Below are 24,159 nucleotides of genomic sequence, written 5' to 3'. Positions count from 1 at the left end.
TCTATAGTACTACCAACTCTGAGATAAGCTGAAGGGGGGGGGGGGTTTACTCAATTTCCCCCAAAAATATGGAAATATACTATTATTAACTTAATTTGAGCAGATATCGATATGGAGAGTATTTTGACGCCTGGGCACCATACAGAGGCAGCTTCACGATTTTTTCGGACTTTTCGGTTGGGTAGTTTCTGAAAATGGGTCCGTTGAAGAAATCATCACTTTCCACCCCTCCCACTCCCCGCTTTTTTAACAAATCTCAAATTAAGACCGGCTCCGAAAATTAATAATCGAGACCTTTCATTTTATACCCAACATGACTATATTCCGTGAAAAAAAATTTTACACTTCCGTTTTGCATATATGGGGACCCGCGCGCCTATAAGCAAGCCCGAAAAACCCTCAAGCTCGCCATCCAACGTAGCAAGTGGGAAAGCTGTAAGGAGATCTGTTCGGAAGCGGACGGAAATCCGTGGGGGAGCGCTTATAAAATCGTGATGGGGCGGTTCAGAGGCCGATCATCTACGCAGATCACGCGCCCTTCACTCACGGCAGAAGTTGGTGTTACTGTCCAACCTCCTACAGAGCTATTTGTCTTTTGGGCACTGCGGGCAAAATGCTGGAGCGATTAATCTATAATAGATTACTCCCGGTTGTTGAGAGCCAGGGAGGTCTCTCAGATCGGCAGTATCAAAATGGTTACTGGCTTGGCCGAAGATGCAATCTACGGAAAGGGCAGTACTAGCAAATGTTGCATAGTAGTGACCCTGGATGCGAGAAATGCATTCAGTTCGGCCAATTGGAACCTAGTACGGGAATCTCTGGCGAAAATTGGTATTCCCACGTATCTTACTGCTATTGTCAACAGCTATTTACAAGAACGGAGGCTTTGGTATGACACCGATGATGGAGTACGTTGTCTCTGCGGGTGTCCCACAGGGCTCCATACTGGGCCCTGTGGAGTATCATGTACAACGATGTACTTAATCTTCCTCTTCCGAGGAAGCCGCGGTGGTGGCCTACGCCGACGATATAGCGCTGGTTGTGGTCGCAAAGCACCTCGAAGATGCTGAGTTATACTCATGCGAAACGATCAGTGCTGTTAACGATTGGTTAGAGAGTTCTGGTCTGACACTTGCGGAGGAGAAAACGGAAGCGGTCCTCATCACCAAGCGCCGTAAAAGAAATTTTGCTCGTATTCAAATTGGGAATCATATCATCACTTCCAAGCCTGCTATCTAATACTTGGGAGTGATGATAGATGGGAAGCTTAGCTATAAGCAACACGTGCAGTATGTTTATGACAAAGCATCCAGCAAGTGTGGCTCTGGCAAGGATGATGTCGAACGTGGGAAGGCCACGGCATGCTGCCAGGTTGCTTATAGCTAGGGTAGTGTGTTCGATTCATTGCAGGTTGCATTTAACGCTAATAAACTGAGTTCCGTCTACAGAAGAACAGTCCTAAGGGTATGCTTGGCATTCAGGACTGCCTCAGATGATGCAGCATTCGTCATCTCTGGACTGATGCCCATTGACATCTTGGCATATGAGATGACGAATACATATAATGCGAAGTCTATCTGTTCTTGATCGCAGACGAAGAACGTCGAAAGGGAGAAATCTTTAAATAGATGGCAAGAGGATTAGGAACGCTTGGGAAAGGGTCGGTGGACACAGAGGCTCATTCCTGCCATCAAGGAGTGGTTGGAGAGACGGCACGGTGAGATTAATTATAATCTTACTCAGTTTCTCACGGGGCATGGAGGATATCCCCAGTACCTGGCTAAATTAGATACCTCACCCGATTGTCCGAACTGCGATGGAGCCCCAGAGGACCCAGAGCATGTATTCTTCCACTGTCCCCGCGTAGAGACGAAAGCGGACCAAGCTAAAATGAGTTGACTCCATCCCGTGATGTAATATCGTACGGTGGTTCCACGGGGCTTGGGAGGAGTCGGGGGTGGTTTTAGTGGGTAAGAATCCCACACGGTGGCGTGCCCCGGCCAGTGTCTTTTGAAGATTTCCACCTCCTCAAAAAAAGAAAAAAAGGTATACATTGAACCGATTTTAATAATTTGCAAAACAAAACCTTAAAAAAGGTATGCATATGTGTATATCATGAGCCTGCTATCATTTGTTTAGCGAAGTAGCTTGAATGCATTGCGAAGTAGCTTGAATGCATTGCGTATCTAAACACATGGCGTGCCACTAATTTGACAAAAATTTCTTAAGTATTTTGCATTTATACGTGTTGCAATTGTCAAGTAAATTGTAGAACAAATTTGAAAGAAAAGGCATGTGACTCAAAGAATGTATGCATTTACAAAGAATTTGCGTTTATGCGTGTTGTGTTTAAGTGGGATCCACGCATTATTATCACTCTTGATTGGAATATTAAACATTTTGATTTTCTTTAATGTATCCCTATTAGTTCATCAATACTGGCTACAAGTAATAGTATTCTGATTTTGCATAATCATAAAAGAAAAGAAAAGCATTCTTGTGATGTCATAACTATTTTGAAAGGTGATTACATATATAATATTGCCAATCAATAAATATATTATTTATAAAATCTGTGATCAATCATTATAGTAACCCACATCTGAAAATCAAAGTAACGAATATCATTTCACCGCCCAATCCACTGAACTGGAAATAGTCGTTCTCCTAAGGCTGCGGCCAACTTCATTGCATACAAACAGCACCACCACCCGCAAATAACATCATTTTGACATTCCGTTCGACAGAAGACGATTTTTGCGACTTCAAAAGTTATCTCTGCAGTTTGCAGTTTTCGCGTTAAAGTTTTCTTGCTGAGTCGGTCGGCATCTTCCTACTATACGTACATATTGAATCGAACCGCCAAATACCTCAAGTTGTGAAAATTTATAACGTCCAATTAGCCCGGTAGCTTTTTGTGTGCCCAGACTAGGAATTAATGCGAATTACGTGCGAAAGGAAAACGCGACGGTCGTGTGACATCCCCCAATAATTCAGGCTCGACAGTGTAATTGTGGCTCGGCGAAGGCGCACCAAAATATATACACAAGAGTAATTACGGGAGAGGAGTGATTTTCCGCCCTTGTGGGAAAAAATAGTTTTTCGAACGCAATCGGCTGCCAGCAAAATTGTTTTGCCAGTTCCCAAGTTTGTGCCGTGTGACGAATCGTCGTCGTGTTATTTACAGAAAAGCGCGAATTACATTCACGTCTAGCGCAGAAAATAATGTGAAAAGACGGGAATTGCATTGTTCCTTCGTTTCGAATTCGGTACATGTGAACGTCGTCATAACCGCAGTTCCCCCGAGCGGCAGAAAATGATTGCAAACTTTCTGGTAAACAAATCGCAAATCAATTTCGATTTTGCTGAATAAATTATAACGAGCGGTGTGTCTGGTCCAGACGGGCGTAATCTGTTTTTGTCACCGATTCGCAGAGCGGGTAAGTGTGCAGGTTGAGCGGAGTCACTTTTTCTAGGCTGGATACGTTGTTTTTGTGGCGAGCGCTGTGTCCCCATCAATTGAAAAGTAAAAGTGACGGAGATTTAAGATTTCTGGTTTTTAAGGTTTTTTCTTTAGCTTGCTCAACAGTTTACCCAAAGAGGGAAACTCGCGAACGTAGTCGTAACTCGGATGGAATGCGCAATGAATGCTTGCACAGGAAATGTCGTGTAAATTGTCTATGTAAATTTCCGGTTATATATTCGCGGCGGACCGAGCGGATTGCATCGCCGTCACGTCGCGATAATGAAGAAAACAGAAAAAAAAACGTTTGAAAAATGTTTCCTAAAATGTAAGCGATGTGTCGAAGTAGCTGAGCCTAAGCACTTGCTATTAGACAGTCGATACGGAGGCGATGGGTGTTACGCGGTAGCGCATACCATTTTCTATTGACACGGGCAATCATCGTCTCAATTCACATCGATTCCGATCGGAGTTTAAGGGGGCACATGATCGGCGTATTTGGGTAAACAGTTTCTTTGTTTACGTCGGGTTTTCCTGGGCTCGGAAGGCAAGTCGATTTTGGTAATGTTCTGAAACGATTGATTCTTACGGACGCGAATATTCGTATGAGTATGAAGTAGCCGAGCTCATGACGTATCAATTTGATTACGAATCGTTACATGTTATATAAACATGTACGAGCTTAAAGTTCCGCCTGGGTATATTGGGGTTAACGGCGTTTTCGCCATTTCTCTTTGGTGTGATTAGTTTTTTCGTGTACATTATTAACAGTGGTTAAGATATATAACTCTCCCGAAAGAACTTCGGCTTCATTGAAGCAGTTGTGCCTGTAGAAAGCTATCCCAGAAGGATGCATTTACATTACTCCGGCGCTAGTAGAACCCAGGAAACTGAGCTGATTCGTTTGCTTGAACTTGTGATACGCACTTGGTTTCAACATTAGACTCTTCTCCTTTAGCCTTGTTCCGTTTGTTAGCGGGATCGGCTCTTCTCGATCGAACTCGCCGTGCAATAATCGCAAGTAATGGTCAAGGTTGAATTTTCAACTCTATCTCTGTGGAGGATGGAAAACTAACAGAAGGCCAAGGGGGAGATGCCTCCTCTTCGAATCCTGAAAACTCGTTGCAGTCACTCCCCTAAATGTTATGGCCCCTCAAAGAGGGCAGTTTTTGGTATCATCATGGTAAACCTCTTACCTCGTAAAGGGAGAGGATGGGGAGGATATGTAGAAGAAACAAAAAGCTTATTTTTTCTAATCCCGTTAAAGGATTTGAGCGATTGTCTTCTGGATGCCTCAAATTGGGGCGATTTGTGTCATAACGGTAGGGTTTAATTTTAAACTGTAGCCCAACCGTGGTAAAGGAGGGTATGAAAGAAACGCTGCAAATGGCGAGTATGTTGATCATTCCTTGAACTCGTCACTTTTTGTAGGCAGTTGGTAGCTCATGTGCGGCATACATTCAAATAACCTGTTCTAACTGTGCATGGTTGGTAAATTGAAACGAGATTGCTTCTTAGTATATAGAGTGATGGTCATAAAAATAGAGCTTCTTAAGAAAACCTAAATCGTTTTTGAATAATTTTTCCAGAAACATATTTAAAAAGATAAAATATGGTTAGTCATTATCAACGTCGCAACAATTGGTATCCGGTCTAGGCATAACAAGGAACTCTAGACATCCCGGTCTTGTTTCGTCTGGGGTCCCGTCCTAGGCCATTGTTCCATCTCAGGGAGGGTCTGCCTCGTCTTCTTTTTCTACCATAGATATTGCCCTTATAGACTTTCCATCCAGGATCATCCTTATCCATACGGATTAGGTGACCCGTCCATCGCAACCTATTGAGGCGGATTTTATCCACAACCTGATGGTCATGGTGTCGCTCAAATATTTCGTCGTTATTTAGGCTACGGAATCGTCTGTCCTTATGTAAGGGGCCAAAAATTCTTCGGAGGATTCTTGCTAAGAATCCATTCTCAAAGTTGTATTCTCCTATCTTTATTCTTCTCGTTTGATCAGTGCGATTTGATGTTGTTGGTTGGTTTTTGGTACTGACGTCGCCCCGTATATTTCGTCTTGCCTTCATTGATGTGCCCACCAAGATCTCGCACCGCCTGCGTGATCTGGATGAAGGCAGTTTGTACGTCTGGGGTGGTCCTTCCCATGATATCAATATCGTCAGCAGCCAGTAGTTGGATGTACTTTAAGAGGATCTTGCCTTTCGCATTTACCTTAGCATCACGGATCACTTTTTCCAGGGTCAGGTTAACGAGGACGCATGATAGCTCATGCCCTTGTCTTAGACCGTTGTTGATGTCAAATGAGAGAGTGATTCTGCTGGTTTTATCTGGCCTCGCGTATTGTTGGAATATCGAATTCTCTCAGTTTTACCCTGACTATGTTATCATAGGCGACCTTGAAGTTGATGAAAAGATGATGCAATGTCCATATTCCAACAGTTTTCCCATCTCTAGCCCCAGAGAGAAAATTTCATCTGTGCAATTTTCTTGGAGTGAAGCCTCTTTGGTATGGGCCAATGATGTTCTGAGCGTATATAGCCGAGAATATCTTATAGACGGGACTTAGCGATGTCATGCCGTTGTAATTGCTGCACTGCGTGACATCTCCCTTTTCATGTATGGGACAGATAATGCCTCGTTGTCATTTGTTAGGCATTGATTCGCTGTCCCACACCTTGAACATCAGTTGATGAACTGCTTGGTGTAGTTGGTTGACTACATATTTAACCAGTTCGGGTGTAATTCAAATTTGTTTTGAAAAATTGGTTCTATTTAACTTGCAATTCTCTTACAGTAGTATGATAGGTATACCTTTATTGTCGATTACTGCTACACAATATATTGGCATAAACTCCACGCTGTTCTGTTGATATTGCTGACGGCTCTTTTTGGATTATTTCTCATAATTGTGTTTTGTTTCAGATATTTTACCTCCCTACGGAATTTTTCACATCATTCATTCCATAAATTCTCAATCTGATTAAGATACGGTGATTGACAGGGTTATGACAATAAAGACATTTTGTATGTTTCGGGTCGTTATCTTGCTTAAAGACCCATTTTAAAGGCATATTACCCTCAGCAAAGGATAACGTCACATTCTCGAGAATGTTGACATATCCCTTTTGATTCAAATTCTCTTTAATCCAGCAAATCTGACCAACTCCTTACCCTGAAAATGCTTCCTATAACTGTTTGCACTTTCATATTTTACTGTACTTTTTGTATATTTTGTAGCTAATTCTTTATTTATTAGTTTTCTAACGTAACGTCTCGTACACGTACTACGTCAGAACTGATTAAATTTACTTTGGTCTCATCGCTCCATAAGATGTTTCTTGGCACTTCCCCCTTTTTTTTTTTTTTTTTTTTTTTTTTTTTTTTTTTTTTTTTTTTTTTTTTTTTTAAATGCACAGCGTCTTAAGAATGTTGTACCAAATTTTTAGAGTGATTGGGGCAAATCTAACAGAAACATGAATTTGAAGATCTGAGTCGCTTCGGCCAATCTGTTGAAGCGAATTTCCCACACATTACGTTTTCAAAGTCGGTGACGACTGTAGTTTAAAATCTATTGCACCGATCCTTTTGAAAGTTGGTACGCGAGTTCTTTTAAGTTTTTTTTTACAGTAGCAAATATGCTGAGTTTTTAAGTGCGTTTGCGTTTTCTAGTGTTACCAAAAATCGAAAAATTATTACAAAAAGAAAAACTTGACAGCGTTACCTAGGGAAGCTCATATTCCAAGAGAATCACTTTATTTTTTTTTGGCCCCAGATGATGAGTTACAGCCGTTACGGCAAAATGATTTTTTTTGGAGATGTCTCGGGAGATTTCCTGCCAACGGCTTAAATGTTAATATTTTTCTCTGAAATTTGTTTTGTGTTATTCTATAATATTGTAATATTTTCATTTGATAGCCCGTATTTTGCAAACAAAAATGTTGGAAAAAGCGAATCAAGGTGGCTTTATTTTCATGGTCACCATTGACCGCTGACAGCTAATGACGTCTGTGGCAAATAAAACGTTAACAATACTACCATCCAACAAGATGAACAACATGAAGTTCATCCTCGTTTTTTACTGCTGTGTAAACTAATTTCGCTTGTATGGAGTAGAACAATTTCCTTCTTTTTTTGCTCAACTCCCATCACCTTTGCATTTTTTTTTGATGATTTTTTTAAGGCTTTGTTTGCAAAACGAAGCCTAATTAAAATCGACTCAATGTTTGTTTGTCCATATTTCTGTATGGCATGTACTTTTCGCAGAAGCGGCTATACCGAATTTAGTGAGAAGGTGGAAACTGTGAACCCCCAAGAATGCAGTAAGTCACATTTTTGTACGTTGAGTTTGAAGGGGGTCGTCATACATGCAAAATGTGGTTGTACAATTTTTTTGGCCAAATATATTCATTTAGAAACTAACCAAAAGAAAAATTTAATCCTCAAAATATTTGCGATATCGATATCTACTCAAACTAAGTTAATAACATTTTATTCTTGGAAAATTGACTAGAAAACCCCTTAAGTTGATTCTAGAGTTTTAAAAATGAGTCAGCAGTAGTAAAGGCTACAGTATGAAGCATGATATCCCCAAGTTTGGCCAAAATCGTACTATTACTAACAAAGTTATAGTAGCTCAAAGGTGTCTTTTCCTTTATTGCAACCCAAAATACTAAATAACAATATCACACTAAAGAAACAGTTTGACATGCTAAATATACATATACATTACGGACTACGTGAAAATGGGATACTTCTGCACTGAACTATACTTATCTAACAAACAAACTAAACCTTTCATATGGTCGTTTCATTATAAGCGTCGAGCTTCTGGTTTCCGACTTATTTTTTTGCCAGTTGCAGTTCTCTTACTCACCAATATCAGTGGCACCATAATGATAAGAAACAAATATTCATCGGTGCTTGATGCGTCATTGGTGACCGTGCACTGGTTATGGCTAGTACTGTCATCGAATCCTCATTTGCATGTTAGATTTAACTCTTCATCTAAACTTCCAATTTACGATATATTATGTTAAATGAAAAAGTTGCAGAAAAATCTGCGCAATCGGAAATTTCAGCTGCAACATTTTGATGTGGTAACAAAGCGGCGTAAAAGCCGAATTTAATGAGTATAGGTTGAGAAAGTCCACTTGGTCCAGGCTACGTTGCGTTGCTTATAGGGTCCATTGGCAACTACACATATCGTACGATCCGAAAAGTGTAGTGCGGATGTATTCCCTGCGATTTTTACCGACTTTGTCGAATGTTTTTATTAAACCTGAGGCAAACTAACCTACTTATGTTGTTTATCTTCCTTTGCAATTTTTCCCTTGACTCATCTACATTTAATATTGAAGATAATTCTCCAGAAATGATAGTTATTTTGCTGTTCTTCTTCAATTGAAAACAACTTCGCCCTTTTGTTATGGTATCTCTGCATAGCAAATGGTATAGCCTCAAAGTCGCATCCAAACGCAAACAAACTACACAGCAAAGTTTATACATGAGGCAACTAAAATATGCGAAAGGTACAAAAGGATATTTGGAGATTTTTTAGAAGCTTCTTTATATTATTTATTAATATTTTATTTAAAAAATACTACTACTAATTAAAAATTCAATTGCCCTCTATTTTTAAAGAGCATTCAAGCAAATAATTTGATCGTGATTATTATTCTGTTAAGGGAAAGTCGCACGGCGCGTCCTTGAAGAACTATTGTGCCCTTTTTACTAGTTATAATGTACCTATTGATCATACTATATCAAGCAGGCCTATAATCGTTAGAAATTTTAGTATGTTCCCTACTTCCAGACGTTTCAGCTTCTTGGCTTGTTTGTCCGCTGCCTTCCAACCCAGCATGGCCTGGAACCTAAAGTATCCAGACGAGCCGAGTGTATGTGTGTGTGGAATATGCTAGAGTACCTGCCCATTGGCTCAAAGTACATTTTCCTTGGACCAATGATACCGGCACGCGCTCATTCTGCTATGAGGGATCCGCCAGTGTACCAAGTAATCAGTTGCTGGTTTAAGCTGTATGTCGCAGCCACGCTCTCCCAGTTTGCCTTGTTATTCCAACGGGTTTCAAACTTCTTATCGAAGTAAAACCTCGTTGTCATGTTATCCCTAGGTATCAGTAATTCGGTATACCGCCTAGAAAGAATATCATATTCCTTCGATTTAGGCAGCTCCCCGCCTCACTCATACTAGCGGCCATCCTGAATATTGCCCTCCTTGCCTGCATCTGTATGTGCAGATGAAGAGGGGTTAATCCCAGAAGGACCTCCAGGGATGCCGTTGGGCATGTCCTCATTGCCCCACTGATACACACGCAAGCCAGCCTTTGGAGTTAATGTAATTCCCTGGCTAGTGTGCTGAGTTCGGTTCTTTCTGCCCAGATTATCGCTCCATAGGTAATCGTTGGCCTTACTATTGCAGTATATATCCAAAGTAGTATCTTCGGGCTGCAACCCCATTTTTTTCCTGCTATGGATCTGCAAGTCATCAGAGCCCTTGTGGCTTTCCGACATGTGTCTTCCATAGTAATTTTTGGCCTAGCGTAATTCCCAAATATTTCACCTCTGTTTCTCGTTTCAACTCCATACCATGTAATGTTATGGCTCTCAGGTGATCAAGCTTACGCCTCCTAGTGAATGGTACTATGGTGGTTTTGGCTGGGTTGATCTGCAGTCCCAACTTCCTGCACCAGACACTAGTAACCCTTAGTCCAGTTTGGATTCTATCACATAGGGTATCTTCATATTTGCCCCTACAGATTAAAACAATGTCGTCCGCGTAACCCTGCACTAGTATTCCAGTATTTGTTAACATGTCCAGGAGTTCATCCACTACCATACTCCACATCAGCGGCGATAGTATCCCCCTCTGTGGACAGCCTTGAGTGGTGTTCATGACAATAGAATTTATACCTGTTGATACTTCTATTTGTCTGCTTTCTAGCATTTTGCCCATCCACAATGCCAGGGTGTTTCCCACTCCTTTGCGGCTCGGGGCATTTTGTATCTCTGTGTCCGATGTATTGTCGAATGCTCTTTCGATATCCAAAAACGCGCACAGTGCATTTTTTTTTTGTTTCTATGGCATCCCGTAGTTCCTCTGTCAGCTGATACAGGGCAGTTTGATCGTGATAGAACTATATTGATAATAGCCAACCTTATATGCTTTACACTAGGAGTTCAACATTATTAGCAAACGTGAAGAAGTTCATCCATAATAGATACCAAACAGGTCGGAATACTGGAAGCTGAGCACTTCGGGTATAAAGTTTTTGTGAAGAATCAAAATATTCTGTCATATTTTGCCAAACTCCGAGATACACATGTGTACATACATTTCAACGACATAAATATAAATGCGTTCATCCTGCATAAACATTGTCTATTACCGCATTTTCACTTACATATATATGCTATGTACGTAAAATAAAAACCGGTAGTAACCAGGTACACACATGTCTATTATATTGGTGACTACCTGCAAGCTTTATTAGCAAATACATATATATATATATGCATATCTACCTCGAGTAATTGGCATTGATATATAAATATCTAAAAAAGGCCAAAGAAAGGAAAACTAAAATGTCCCCATTGACCCCGTCGTTCATATCAGTTTACATTATATGATGATGACGTCAAACTCGTCTTAGGGTGCAATAAATTTACCTAACATGCGAAACTTTGACCTTCTATAACTTCGTTAATAATAGTTGGTTTGCCTTTAAATTTTTAAGGATTATTTTTCACTTTTTAGGGCACAGCCAATATCAGAAAAAAGACCAGTTTCGAAAAGTACCAATTCAGCTCTTTCATTTGATACCCCACATGACCATATTCGGTGAAAAAAAATGTACACCCTCCTTTCACATGTATGGGGACCACCTTAAAACTCAACATAAAACGGTGCCACTCGCTCCATGTAAAGGGGCACACAGACCACATGTTTTCACCAAATTTCGTGATAATCGATTCAGCCGTTTTCGAGTAAAGCGACAGACGAACAGATCGAAATTGAATCGATTTTAAAAAGGTTTTGTTTCAAACAACCTTAAAAAGGGCTGAGGAGGGGTAAAGTCAGATATTTTCGTTAATTATTGGCAGTATTATGCTGTTGCAAAATTTAGTACTCCTGGGATGAACTTAAGGGGGTTATCAGTCAATTTCAAAGTTGGGAATATGCTATAATAGTTTTACTTAACATTCCGGGTGATAACTTTTATGTTCCGCCGTGTTTATGGGAAAAAACACTGGAATTCCCCCTAAGTCGTCTGATAACTCTTCAAGAAAAGTTTTTGTATTTCCGGGATTTCCTTAAATGTTCATTGACGATCGTTCGCCGGTAAATAAGTGAATACTACGTCGCGCGCGTACTTAAAAACCCAATAAATAAAAGAATTTTTGCGATATTTTCGTCTGTTCTGCCATTTTGTATTAGACTCTCTGTGTGGGTCAATTTTTGTTCGACTAGTCAATGTAACAAAAGAGAAAAATAAGGATTAATTAAATTGTAGATTTTGTGGCAACCCAAATTGGAATTCGGGCAACAATTCGTCCATATGGTTAGCTTCATATTTTTTCAACGAGTTTCCAAATTTAATTGCAATATTGTGTATCTGATACTATTTGTAGGCGTTTTTCATTGAAGACTATACGCGTAAGCCGAGAATGTGAAGATCTTTTATTTACAAAGTTGAACAACTGAGCAATCTGATACTTTTTTTAAAGTTCATGCTTGTGTTATATTGTTTCCTAAGATGTGGGATTTTTTGTGTAAAGTTTGCCGTGCAACACCTGCGCGATGAAACCTGGAATCTAATTTTATACAATTCTGAAAAGCAATTCAGAGTGACTTTAGCAATTTGTTATCAACGTTTTTGAGGCCAGGGTATTCGCAAGGTTTAATTTAATCACTTAAAGAATGAGACGGGTTTGCGGCGTTGCTCCTGGCAATATGGGAAGCATATAACCTCTATAATAGCAAAAAATTTAACGCTTTATTGTTCACTTTTTTCCTACTTCTGTGTATCTTTATCAGTATGAGTTTTAATTTCTGAAAAAAAGGTGTATTGGGGACAAATATTTTATCAAACTCAATTCAGTTCCGATAAGATTGGTTGCAAACTGATAGTGAGAAATCTAGGGAATGTGGACCATTTCTCCAACATTTTACTACGCTTCACTTTTCAACGACAGACAAAAAAGGTAAATTATTCAGTCCAAAGCTAGTTCATCTAGAACATCAGCTTGAAGTCAACAACGCCAAATTTAATCCTTTAATGCCGTGATTTAAATTCTTTCCACGATCAAAATAAAAACAAATTGATCACTTCTCAACATTAAACCAATTAGCTGGTGCGAGATTTTGAATCTTCAGGAGTCGAAAAGAGATACAATAAAATAGCAAGCAATCGATAGACACATAGTTGGCTCGTAAAAAAATCGACGGGTTTGCACAATTTATTTCAATAAAATAAACAATAGAATTTGATTGCTGGAGCAATAATTGATGGAGCTTCTGCCCAGCAGCTGGGCTCTCGGGCGAACAGTTTAGATGAGTCTGATAGATGAGCATGGCTGAATAAAATATTTAAATTTATTTTCAACAAAGACGTTCATTTTTTTATTGAGTTTGAATTTTTATGAGCTCGAGTAGTTTATTAGTCTGGACACATCTTCAGCTTCATTTTCGTTTTTAAAATGCAATCAAATTATAGTAACTCTTTCTTATTTTATAGCTCTATGTTAATTTATTCATAAATATATGATTTATTCACTCGATTTTCTATTTCTGCAATTTTTACGTTTACGCTGATAGTAGAAGGCATGTTTCCACTAGTATCTAGCTCATTTCGGAGAATTTCATGACGCAGATCGATCCAAAAGCTCCAATAACCTGTCCAGAAGGTCTAAATGTTTTAATAATGGTCACCTGGTTCCAATTTGAAACCGACATCGTCCTATTCAATTAGGAGAGGTGGAGAATTTGTTTTTTTTAGTTTTATTGCTGGACTAATTTGGAGGAGGGAGGGGTTTCATATGGGTTTTATATATTGACTCAAATAATAATTATTATCTCGATTTTTTTGCATTATATACTTTGCAAATCTCTATTATGTCCTCCTGAGGCTTCACCATAGAATCGCCCTGAGAAGTTATGGGGATCTTATGGACGATGATAGCATAGCAGAAGAACAGGCATAGGGTACGTGTGCTAGCCGCAATGTTCATCAAAAATCTCCTATAATCGTGGCTTGTTCTAAAGCAAGCGAACATTTTAGGAATATACATAGGTTCGACATTCTGATGGTTAGCGAGATAAGTTGGTGGGGTCCTGTGGAGTACTGCTCTGTCTTGCGACATTGTGCTATTATACTCTGGCAGGCTTGCTTGAAGGAAACTTAATTCGGTGTCGGACTATTGCTTACTTATTTCGAAGCGTGCGTCCTCATGTCCTTGAAGCAGGGTAAGTAGGTAAGGCAACAGATCAATTAGACAGTGTTACGCACTAACGGATACTTTTGATAGAGCAGAAAGAGGCTTTATATGCGTAGTCCATGAGAGACTTCCTGCAATCGTGATCTGATGGGTATTGAGAACATCTTGTTCAGACATGTGATGGATAAACACTGCCTTGGGGACCAATGGTGAGGTTTTTTTTCTCTCACCCTTTTCCTTATCCTTATTTTGGATCAATATTTGAAATGAAACTGGTTTGTAAAGTGTGGCTTCACCCCTTCTTCTGGGTTCTCCAGAACTTACCTTTACAAAAGAAGAATTAAAAAGTTTATCATTTGGGAGACTTATCGGAAAATATGCATGAAAGTGGGAGTCCCATTCGTAACGAATAGGATTACAGACTACGTGGAACTACAGGTACTTTATTAAAAGGAAGACTACGAAAAAATTATTGGTCATATAGATAGCTACTAACCTATAGCGTTTACGTACATTCTAACAAAATAATCGATAGTAATTTCTTCCCTGTTGTTGTTCGCTCTCCAGATGCCGAACAGGACACTAGTGACATAAATATTTGCATGTTGATTGGATTTCGAATATCAATCGACTTAGCTGTGAATGGGAGAACCTGAGTCAAATGGGGATAATAATCCCAGACGAGAACAATGCTAACCCCATTAACTTCTAGTGTACCATTACACTTTGAAATTAAATGGTCTAATAGATGTCGTGGCCAAGATCCAAATTCTACTGTTGCATCATCGATTATACATATTATAAATTTGGTGTAATATTTAAAGGTTTTAAATGGCCTTGAGAATTTCGTTCCTTTTGACCGCTAGTCAGAAGTACATATTATGATGCGTAAAATGTCGGGTGCCGGTGATCTTGGAGGTATTCGAAGTTCAAAGCACGATCCGTTAACAATACATTTTATTTTTATTAGCGGTGGGTTCCGCACGCTCCAATGACTTGAAAATGTGGAGAGGTTCAGTCTACCATGTCAAATATTCATAGACGTGTTGATTATACGATAGGAGTGTAGATCATATGTTAAGAAATAATGGCAACTACATTATTGGCTCTGCCATGCAATACATTATCCTAGGATGACCAACGCATGGGTCCACCCATAAACATGTGGCGCAAAACAACAGTGGTGCAATGTAGGTTTCTCGGTAAGCTTCGGAGGCGGAGCGTTGGAACACTCATGAAAGTAGTTTCGTTTTAAGAGACCTACGGTTTTTTGAGGATTTCTTTCCGTACAAACCAGGAGTTTCCAACGACCATTTTGTGCCACTTTGTTTGTTGGAGTCACCTCAATACGGGTTCTTTCCCTACTTAACTGTTAAATCAACAATTGTAAGGTAAGGTTATTATCTCTTGTATATCAAGTGGCTAGGGTCTTAATACTTTCCACTGGCAGTACAGTAGATTAATTCAAATTATTTTAGTAGTATATTTTTTGCTGAAAATAGCCATATTAAAAATATTAACTGATCAATATTGGAATTGGTCAATTGAGGCAGTTGGTAAGAAAGGCTTGCAGGTCATATCACTAAAAGTCTTTATGTTTCAAATAATTTCTTAACGGATCCAGAAAATCATGGAAGGAGGGGAACATGGTCCATCGCTATATTGAATAGCACGAGAGTAAGTCCCCTCCGTCACTTTAAGTTCGAGTCTATTGTGAAATTTCAAGTAATGTCATATCAAATTATGACCTGAGATGGTCGATCGATTATGTTTCTTACTTCAGGTTTGCTTTTAGCTTGTATCCTAATACAGTCGAATCTGGTTATTCGAAATCGAAGGGACATATCGCTTGGATTACGTAACAGTCGGAAATGCAATTCGCTCGGCGTATGGTTTGGATACCCAGAATACTGGTATCACATCATTTTTCAATAATATATTTTCATAGTTTAGCCTGTTAAATGTGCAATTATCAGAGGAGGCCCAACCCAACAATCAAGTCTTTATTTGTTGCCAATCGATTAGACGCTGCGGAACGTCGGTGGTATCTTTTTAAACTGTTGTTTCAAAACGTTGTGTCAACCATCACACCCAGATTATTATATAAATAATTAATTGAAATGGGAGTCGCAGTTACATCCACACTGATCACTGATGAATGAGAAAACAAATGTGTTTGATTTTTAGAGGAATTGTAATAAAGTTTATTTTGTTTTTCTTCGCAATGAATTTCAGTGTCAAATGCTTTATAACCCAAGTAATATATACAAATTTCGATAATTAGCAAGGAAGGTCAGTTTTAATTTGTTTTCATTAATAGTCGTCCGAGTAAACCAGAATTTCATTCAAAGTATTATCGATTTCAATCAGTTAGGTAGTCGCCTTTTTTAAAAAACACACACTTTTAGTTGTGTTCACCGCCGCGGTTGGAAACAGAAGAGACCGGCTTATTTCCATGCGCTCCTTACTGTCCCAACCAACGGCATTTTTCCACCGCTAATTCTCCACTCCCTTGGTGCGTTCTAAAATGAGTGAGTGGAGAGTTCCGCGCCATCTACCCGTCCGCATCCGCAACATTCGAAATAAATTTCGAATGCCGCAGATCCTGCCGCGCCACATCACTCCGCCCCCAGACGAAACCTAGGGGGTTTCGGCGACGGAACCCGGAACTTCGTTCCCCGTTAATCCATAAAGCGGACTCGACGCTGCTTCGGGGCGCACACGGGTTTCAGCCTGGACAAAGAGGCCGCCTTTTTGTGTCCACCGATCTCGAGCTGGAAGAAATGTTCTCCCCTCTGGAGAACGCGGTACGGGCCCTCATATGGAGGCTGCAGCGGCTTCCAGACGGCATCCGTCCTGATCAGCACGTGCGTGCATGTGTCCAGTTCCTTGGGCGAACAAGCAGGTATGGGCGAGTGTCGAGTGGGTGGTGGCGCTTTGATGCGTCGGAGATTGTCCCTCAGCAGACGCACCAACCCCGATTCCGTGAGACCCGATCTCTTGTCGAAGACTCGGAAAAGGGACCTTGGCCATACATTCCGGCCACATTTCGCAAGGAAGTGTTCCACGCAGTTCACGACTTGGCGCACCCCGGCATCAGGACAACAAACCGGTTAGTCACCGGCAAATACTTCTGGGCCTCCATGAACAAGGATATCAATTCCTGGGCCAGAGAGTGCGTCCAGCTTCGGGTATTCCGACTTGTTTGTAATTTATAGTTGCGGGGTTCATAATTGCGCCAGGACCCGTACTAGCATCCAACCGCTGGTATACTGATATAAGCGGTTGTACATTATTGCGGTTCTGTAGACCTTGCTTATTTGTAGGCGAATTGCAGAAAAGTCTTAACAAAACTCCTATCTTCGTCTAAATTGAAGGAAAATGTGCAAGTTAATTTTTTGAAAAGTTTAAGTTATTTGCGTTTGGTCTCTTTGTGGGAGTTTTTTGCTGACTATTGTGGATACTATAAATCGCGGTGAAAACTCTTTGAGCTTGGTTTTACATAGAATATGTTTTTTTCTAACGAAATTACTATCAAAGGTGAATTTAGTATAGATATCAGGCAGTAGAGAGGACGTCAATAGACGTATCGCTTTTCCTACCTTGGGACTTTTCATGAGCGGTGGAATTAAGTCTCATGAATTGAAATGCACCGACACCTTTTTTTCTCCATCTTCTTGTGGGCCACTCTTCTAGCACGGCAACACACTAATCAAGAGGATATTGTCGACATATATTGGTGAGTCACTCTCCGTTGTAGTCCATACTATTTGCGTTCTTGGTATACCGCACCGATCTAACCGGACATTTTTAAAATTTTGTTCATCTGCTAAACAAACTTTCATATTTTATTTCGAATACAATGTGAAGGTGAAAGTAGTTTTCGCTAACGAAATTTAGACCTTTGTCCTTGTGCATTAATATTATGTGTAACTGTGCAAAAATTAGCTACAATTGGCAGCTTCTTGCAAATTGCATCCGTTATCGAATTCCGTCAATATAATTCTACCAGTTAGGAATAATTATGCCACCGAATTTTACCCACACGAAGCTAGTTGTGGATTGGATTTTACTTGATGCATTCTCAGAACTCTGATTCACGAGTATAGTCTTTAACCGATACATTATTGTCAAGATTTCGATACAGTCATCTCATTATGCCTGACCGGAAGCTGACTGTGAAATAACATGCTGAGCGGTCTTTCATGGTAGGAATTGATTTGGGTTAGCTGAATTTTTGCAGAGCGTATAATCTTCTCCAAGTTTCAGTCCTTGTATCCTTTGTTTAACACGGCGCTGCATCGATCTGAATCCATTAAAACCGCTTGCTCCATATTGTCCACGTAAGAGACGCTTGAAGCAATTTATCAACAAAATCGACGAGATGTTCTACCATGTATCTTTCCTGTAACTCTTACAGCTTGAACTGTTTTCTCCAAAGAATACATCTATTCTTTTGCCCTGGATGTGGGCGGCTTCATTTAAATCCTTGCATGGTGTGGAAACTTCAAGCACGGTATGTTTTCCAAATGAATGTTTACTTAGTTGGGGAAGACTACGCTCTTTCTTCAGTATATCTGTTCCACTCCAGGTAAGGTATCCCTTCTGATTCCTCTGGATCCTGCTAACATTTCATCTTGAGCCTTTCAGATCGCAACTTCCTTACATATTATATTTAGTCAAATTATAATAACCATTTTTCATTTTCTGATTATGATGATTATGTCATACATGATTTATTCATTCGTTTTTCCATTTCTATAACATCTTTTCTCTGACTTTGATTTATTTACATTCAGTTCTCCCATGATTCATTTTTTATTTCTCCACCAACATATATATATATATGTCCCCTTAACTTGCGTTACCTTGAACAAGCACCAAGAAAAATTTATGTGCAGGTAGAAAATGCAAAGTGAGGTAGAAATCGGTTGAACTACATGGAATAGCTCTTCATTATCACACGAATAACAATTGCAAAACAATTCAATCTTTGTTAGTTGGACTTCACTTGGAAAACCACAATTTAATGTAGCCCACGACTTGAGAAAATCAGTCAAGTGAATCCAAGCGCTCTGCAGAACTGTAAAAAAGACAAGAAGTTTGAGTGCCAATGCACGAATGAATGTTAATAACATTATATACGGACACATAACTCCGCGGTATGTGTAGGCTTGTGATTTGTTTATACACGACGAATATGTGAGGTGAGGGCACAGTCATTCGAGTGCTTTTGGATCTTTGAATCTGATCTAATTGTCATTAGCAATTCAAATTTTCTCGATTTTTATTAGCACGTACATATATGTGCTCTCACATGTATTGATTCTTTTCAGAAAGCTTACAACTGGCAAATATTCCACCTGGCTCTCGGGGCTCGAAAATTCAGACGACCAACCATCAATTCATATTCCTGAACTGGCTGGAACCCGGGGAAACCATATTAGTTACTTGCAATCAAGAACTCTGAAGAGTAATGTGGAAAAACAATGTCGATGTGAACTTGCGTAAACACGTACAATAAGAATGCGTTTGAATACCACGTACCTGATGAAATTGCTGATTTAGTGACGAATGACCGACCATCAGAAAGTAAAACGATGTAGAAAATTGCTCCGACAATTAGTCCATGAACTGTGTGTTATGTTCTAGTTGTTTATTCAAGTGAGCGTGTTGTAGCTTCTAAAGTTTGTTTTATAATTTTGCTTATTTTTTAGCTCATAATTGTGTTGCAAGTAGCAAAAAATGAGTGCAAGAATACTGAATGAGTTGAAAACTGGCTACGTACATTTTTTTGCTTTGATGTAGTGAAGTGTTCTCCAAGCGATACCGAATTCACTGCTGAACAAACTAGGTTGCACTTTGGTGTGCAAATGTTCACGTTTGTCTGACGCCGAGAAAGTGACTGATTGCTGAGTTGTAAGCAGGACATTTTTTAATTTGCACTACGAGAATTATCCGCAGAAAATGAAAAGTTTTTGACCTTTCCTTCTGGTTTTTCCATTATATTTACTGTAACTACAACATGATTGAATCACTCAACTTCCACAGTTTTAATTTTCTTTGCAAGAGGATATCGAACTCTCCTGACATCTTTTCGGTGATTGTTTAGATGTATTTACCAGATAAATTGGTAACTTTGAATGATTTTATTTTTTAGATTGTCACAGGTGGCAAAATGTTGCAAAAGAGATCTTGGTGCTTTACGTTGATGGAATCAACGACTCGTTGGCTCAATACACAAATCCAGGTCAACGTAATATCATCTTCCCAATGCCCTTCGCCGCGTGAATGCACAATAACAAGGGTGCTTAACACCTTGTGGACATACAAAAATGCTTAACACTTTTAGGATGGTTCACAAGCGAGAGTGCTTAACATATTTAAAAGTATGCACCAATGAGAGTGACCATCACGTTAAGAAAATATACACTAACAAGAGTATTTAGCATCAAAAGGATAGGCATTAGCGAAAGTGTTCAAAGGATGCACTAGCAAAGTTAAAGTAGGAATAATTGAAACTTCAACATAATCATTACTCAATTCCCACTGCTTTAGTGAGCTACACTAACGAGATCTGGCTTTTAGAGTAAAACAAGCCGATGCTGGATTTTCACCGTTTTCCACGGCAAAACAATGCACTAGCGAGAATGCGCACATCTGCCCATTACGAAAGGTCGAACCGAAGTTGAAGTTAGTGACAAATTCATTAATTTTCAACATTGTATGCCTTTCGTCCACTCTTATGTTGAAGAAAGGGTAGTCACACAGTCGCTTTTTTTCAGAGTTATACATTTTTTGACGTTTGATTTTCAACGATACTGTGCTTTAGATTCATTATCATCAGACTAAATGCTGTGCTAATTGTTATTACTATACGTTCATGATCACAGACAATCGTTCCTCGGTTGAAATGTGACAGAAACATTCTTTTCAAATAATTTCAAATGATATACTGAAAAAATGTTGTATCTAGAAACTCATCAGACGGTGCAGGGTCCACTAATTGAAAAATTTCTTTTTCTTTAGCCTTTGTCCCTTTCACAAGCGTGATCGGTTGTGAGATTTTATTTTATCAAAGACCTGATCTAGATGTAGTCGTGAGGCCTTCAAATCACTATCCAGCGCATCAAGCCGCGGTCAGTCTTTTGGTCGCTTACCATCGACTTCGGCGTTCAGACCAATCTCGGCAAGCGAATTCTTTTTAGCGCGAATTACATGACCATCACATCGTAGACAACCCCATATCGATCGCCGATATCCTCATTTCTGATGTGATCAAACCGTGTCATGCCACTAGCCCAACGCAATATCTTCGTTTGCATTACCGCAAAATGCCGTTCATTTTATAGTCGGCCAACACTCAGAACCACAGAGGGCGACAGGGCGGATGACATTACGATAAATTTTAGATTTGAGACGTTCGTTGATACGTCGATCACAAAGAATAACAATTGTGTAACGCCACTTCATCCAGGTTGCGCTAATGGGTGAAATAATTTCATAAAGTAGTTCTTCATTGGCTGAACATTGATCCGAGATACTTGACTCGCTCAGTTCACTGTCATTGACAATGCCTGTTTCATGGGGTTCGAACGTCAAAAATTTAGTTTTATTCCGCTTCAATCTGAGAGCGTGCTGCATGAGGCGATCATTCAAATTTTGCACAAGTTACTCGAGATTATTTTTGCTATGATACGCCAGGAAAATATCTACATAAAGCAGTATATAGGGCGTTCCACATTGGATGTCCCGTATGACAGTGCCCATAACCATAACCAAGAGGAGTGGTGATAAGGCGCTTCCATTTTGAACACCGACAGAGATACGAAGCGGTTTTGATATACCTGCCACACTTGGAACTTTATTTTTCGGATCGAATGCCTCCAAATGTCAACAATACTTGTGGAATTTGAGATTGAACAAATTCTTCCGTTGAGATCTGCTCGAAATATTCTCGCCATCTATCCGTCGCAACTCGTCTGTCGGTAAGCAAAGTATCGTTCTTGTCATTAACTCAACAGAAGTGTTCAATATCCTGTGTGCATTGGTGTCAGCGGCGTGATCTCTCTCGACATCCCGACTGTCCACTTTATCGTATAGATCTTTGTAGTGGACCGCTTGGTTGATAGCGATCGCTTCCTTTGCTTTCCGGTTGGCATTTTTGTAAATTTGGCAATTGACAAGCGTTTTATCGTTGCGAAACTTGTGGTAGAGGCGTTTCTTTTATTGGACTTCGTCATTCCAAAGCCGGATATCTCGATTGATGAACCATTTACGTGGCTTGGTGACCGCGAGTACTGCATAAGCCACTTTGTGGTTCGTGTTCGTTCCGCAATTCTCCTACATTGGTAATGGTTGGTTATCGCATGAGATCATTTCTTCTTTCTTACGAAATCGTCTTTATAAGTATTTATTAATTTTAAATCGTCGCGGGCCAGTGCGTTCCTCGGTGGGTGGATTTGTAAGACGGTAATCAACGGCTTTGGAGTCAGTGACGGTGGTAAAATCTCGACGTTTTATGGGAATACAGTCGATTTACGCTTTGCTGTTCCCAGTATGAAATGTAGGAAGATGAGACAACCGTTTGATAAACCATGTATTCATAATTACAAGGTCATGCGCGTTATTGCACGCTCCATACCGCTTTACCCCATGGTACCTGTTGCCGTTTGCCTTGTCACCCACATAACCGTTAAGGTTGCTTACAGTGATAATATAGTCATCCGCAGGCACGTTACGGGTTTTTGCTTCTAGAACTTGCCAGAAAGCAACCCCATCAGGTCGATCTGCCTGTGGTGCGTACGCGGTGAAGAAGTGAAAAGTGAAACCCTCTGAGATGGTATATAAATGTTTACCCCATTCGCGTTCTATGTCGGTTGGTTTTGGTACCAAACCGTCGAGTTTCTTGTAGAGCGCAGATATCATAGCGTTTTTTTTTTCGAAAGGATCTTGTTGTCCCCAAGAGAGATCAGATAGGATTTAGCATAGTGGAATAACTCCAACTATATCTTATTTATCTCTTTTCTGAGAGCTGAGACCAGCACTTTGCATCAAACCCTCCTCCTTTAATACTCTGACGATTGTTGATTTGCCTCCATGTCAAACTCAACGATCCACGTCTCATTATCACTCATTCTGCGTTTCACAAAAGTGAGGCCATTATTCATTTCGAAAATTGTACATATCATGTGATTTTTGAGCATCGTTCCTTTAATTGTTTGACTTTTTCCTCGGTGTTTGGAATGGATAAGTGTCCAGAACGAGGAGAATCCTTCATTATATGGCCACTTATAAAATCTTTATGCTACTCCTATGCCCGACAGCAAACTCCTCAATGGCTTTTTGTAACATTTCCAAAGCATTAGCACATGGAATTTTGTTAGCAGCCTAAAATTTCAAGCAAACGCTTTACTTAACAAAAGTGTCCATATGAAAATGCGACAAAGGTAAAAAGTTTACCAATAAAAAACAGACACTAGGCAGGTACTAATGATGCATTGGTGATGTATGTATGTCATTTAAAAACGCTAGGCGAGTGGCAGCCCTCGTGGCAAAATGAAACCAGAGGCAGATGGACTGCGCGGCTCATCGGGAACTTGGGTGCGTGGCTGGATCGGAAGCATGGTGAGACTGACTATTTCCTTACCCAATTTTTAAGTGGGCATGGACGTTTTCAGTCTTACCTGCACAAGATTGGAAAGGCGCGATCTCCGGATTGTGTGTTTTGCAATGGAGTTGTGGACGGCTCCTACCCCACTTTTTTTTCTTGTAGAAGGTGGGATGGGGTTCGTCACCAGCTCTATTTAAACACAGGGGATCTCTCTCCAGCCAACATTGTCGAAGAGATGGTGAGGAGTGCTGACAGGTGGAGCTGTGTTGCCCATTACGTTCGGGCCCTTCTCGCTGCTAAGAAGATAGAGCTCGACCGGTGGAGGAGCCGGATGGCAGAGAGTTCCTTGAACTGGCAGTTCTCTTCATCCTCTCCCCTCCCGTTGGTGAAAGGAATTCCTTGATTTGAAGGCTCCGCAAGGCGGGAGAGTTTGGAGACTAGCCCGGAGTAATGTGGCCTGTTCCAGGCTAGCTCTCTGACGATGGGGAGGCGTTTAGTTCGATTAGTCCGACGACGTACCGAACCGGGAGTCCAACACTGTATGCGTAATGCATTCACCTACCCTTCCCCAAAAAAAACATTAAATTGAAAAGAAAAATAGCCGCTTCTGTC

At 40.2% G+C, this 24,159-nt stretch overlaps 1 protein-coding gene across 3 annotated transcripts in view; it reads left to right on the top strand.

Moving 5' to 3' along the window:
• Positions 1-2,714: 2,714 nt before the first annotated feature.
• Positions 2,715-24,159, top strand: part of LOC119657143 (ras-related protein Rab-40B) — a 39,677-nt gene continuing 18,232 nt past the window's right edge. Inside the window, exons 1-3 of one of the 3 annotated variants that reach the window (XM_038063915.1) lie at positions 2,715-3,440; positions 19,271-19,598; positions 19,652-19,714. The gene's annotated coding sequence lies outside the window, so the exon portion shown is untranslated. Of the gene's footprint in view, positions 3,441-18,957; positions 19,142-19,270; positions 19,599-19,651; positions 19,715-24,159 lie in introns of those variants that run through there. The other 2 variants (XM_038063917.1, XM_038063916.1) reach the window with 2 other exon arrangements.

This window comes from Hermetia illucens, chromosome 5 (assembly GCF_905115235.1).
Source record: "Hermetia illucens chromosome 5, iHerIll2.2.curated.20191125, whole genome shotgun sequence".
NCBI classification, from domain to species: domain Eukaryota; kingdom Metazoa; phylum Arthropoda; class Insecta; order Diptera; family Stratiomyidae; genus Hermetia; species Hermetia illucens.
Note: the sequence above shows the minus strand (reverse complement) of the source record. Positions and strands in the feature narration are given on the sequence as shown.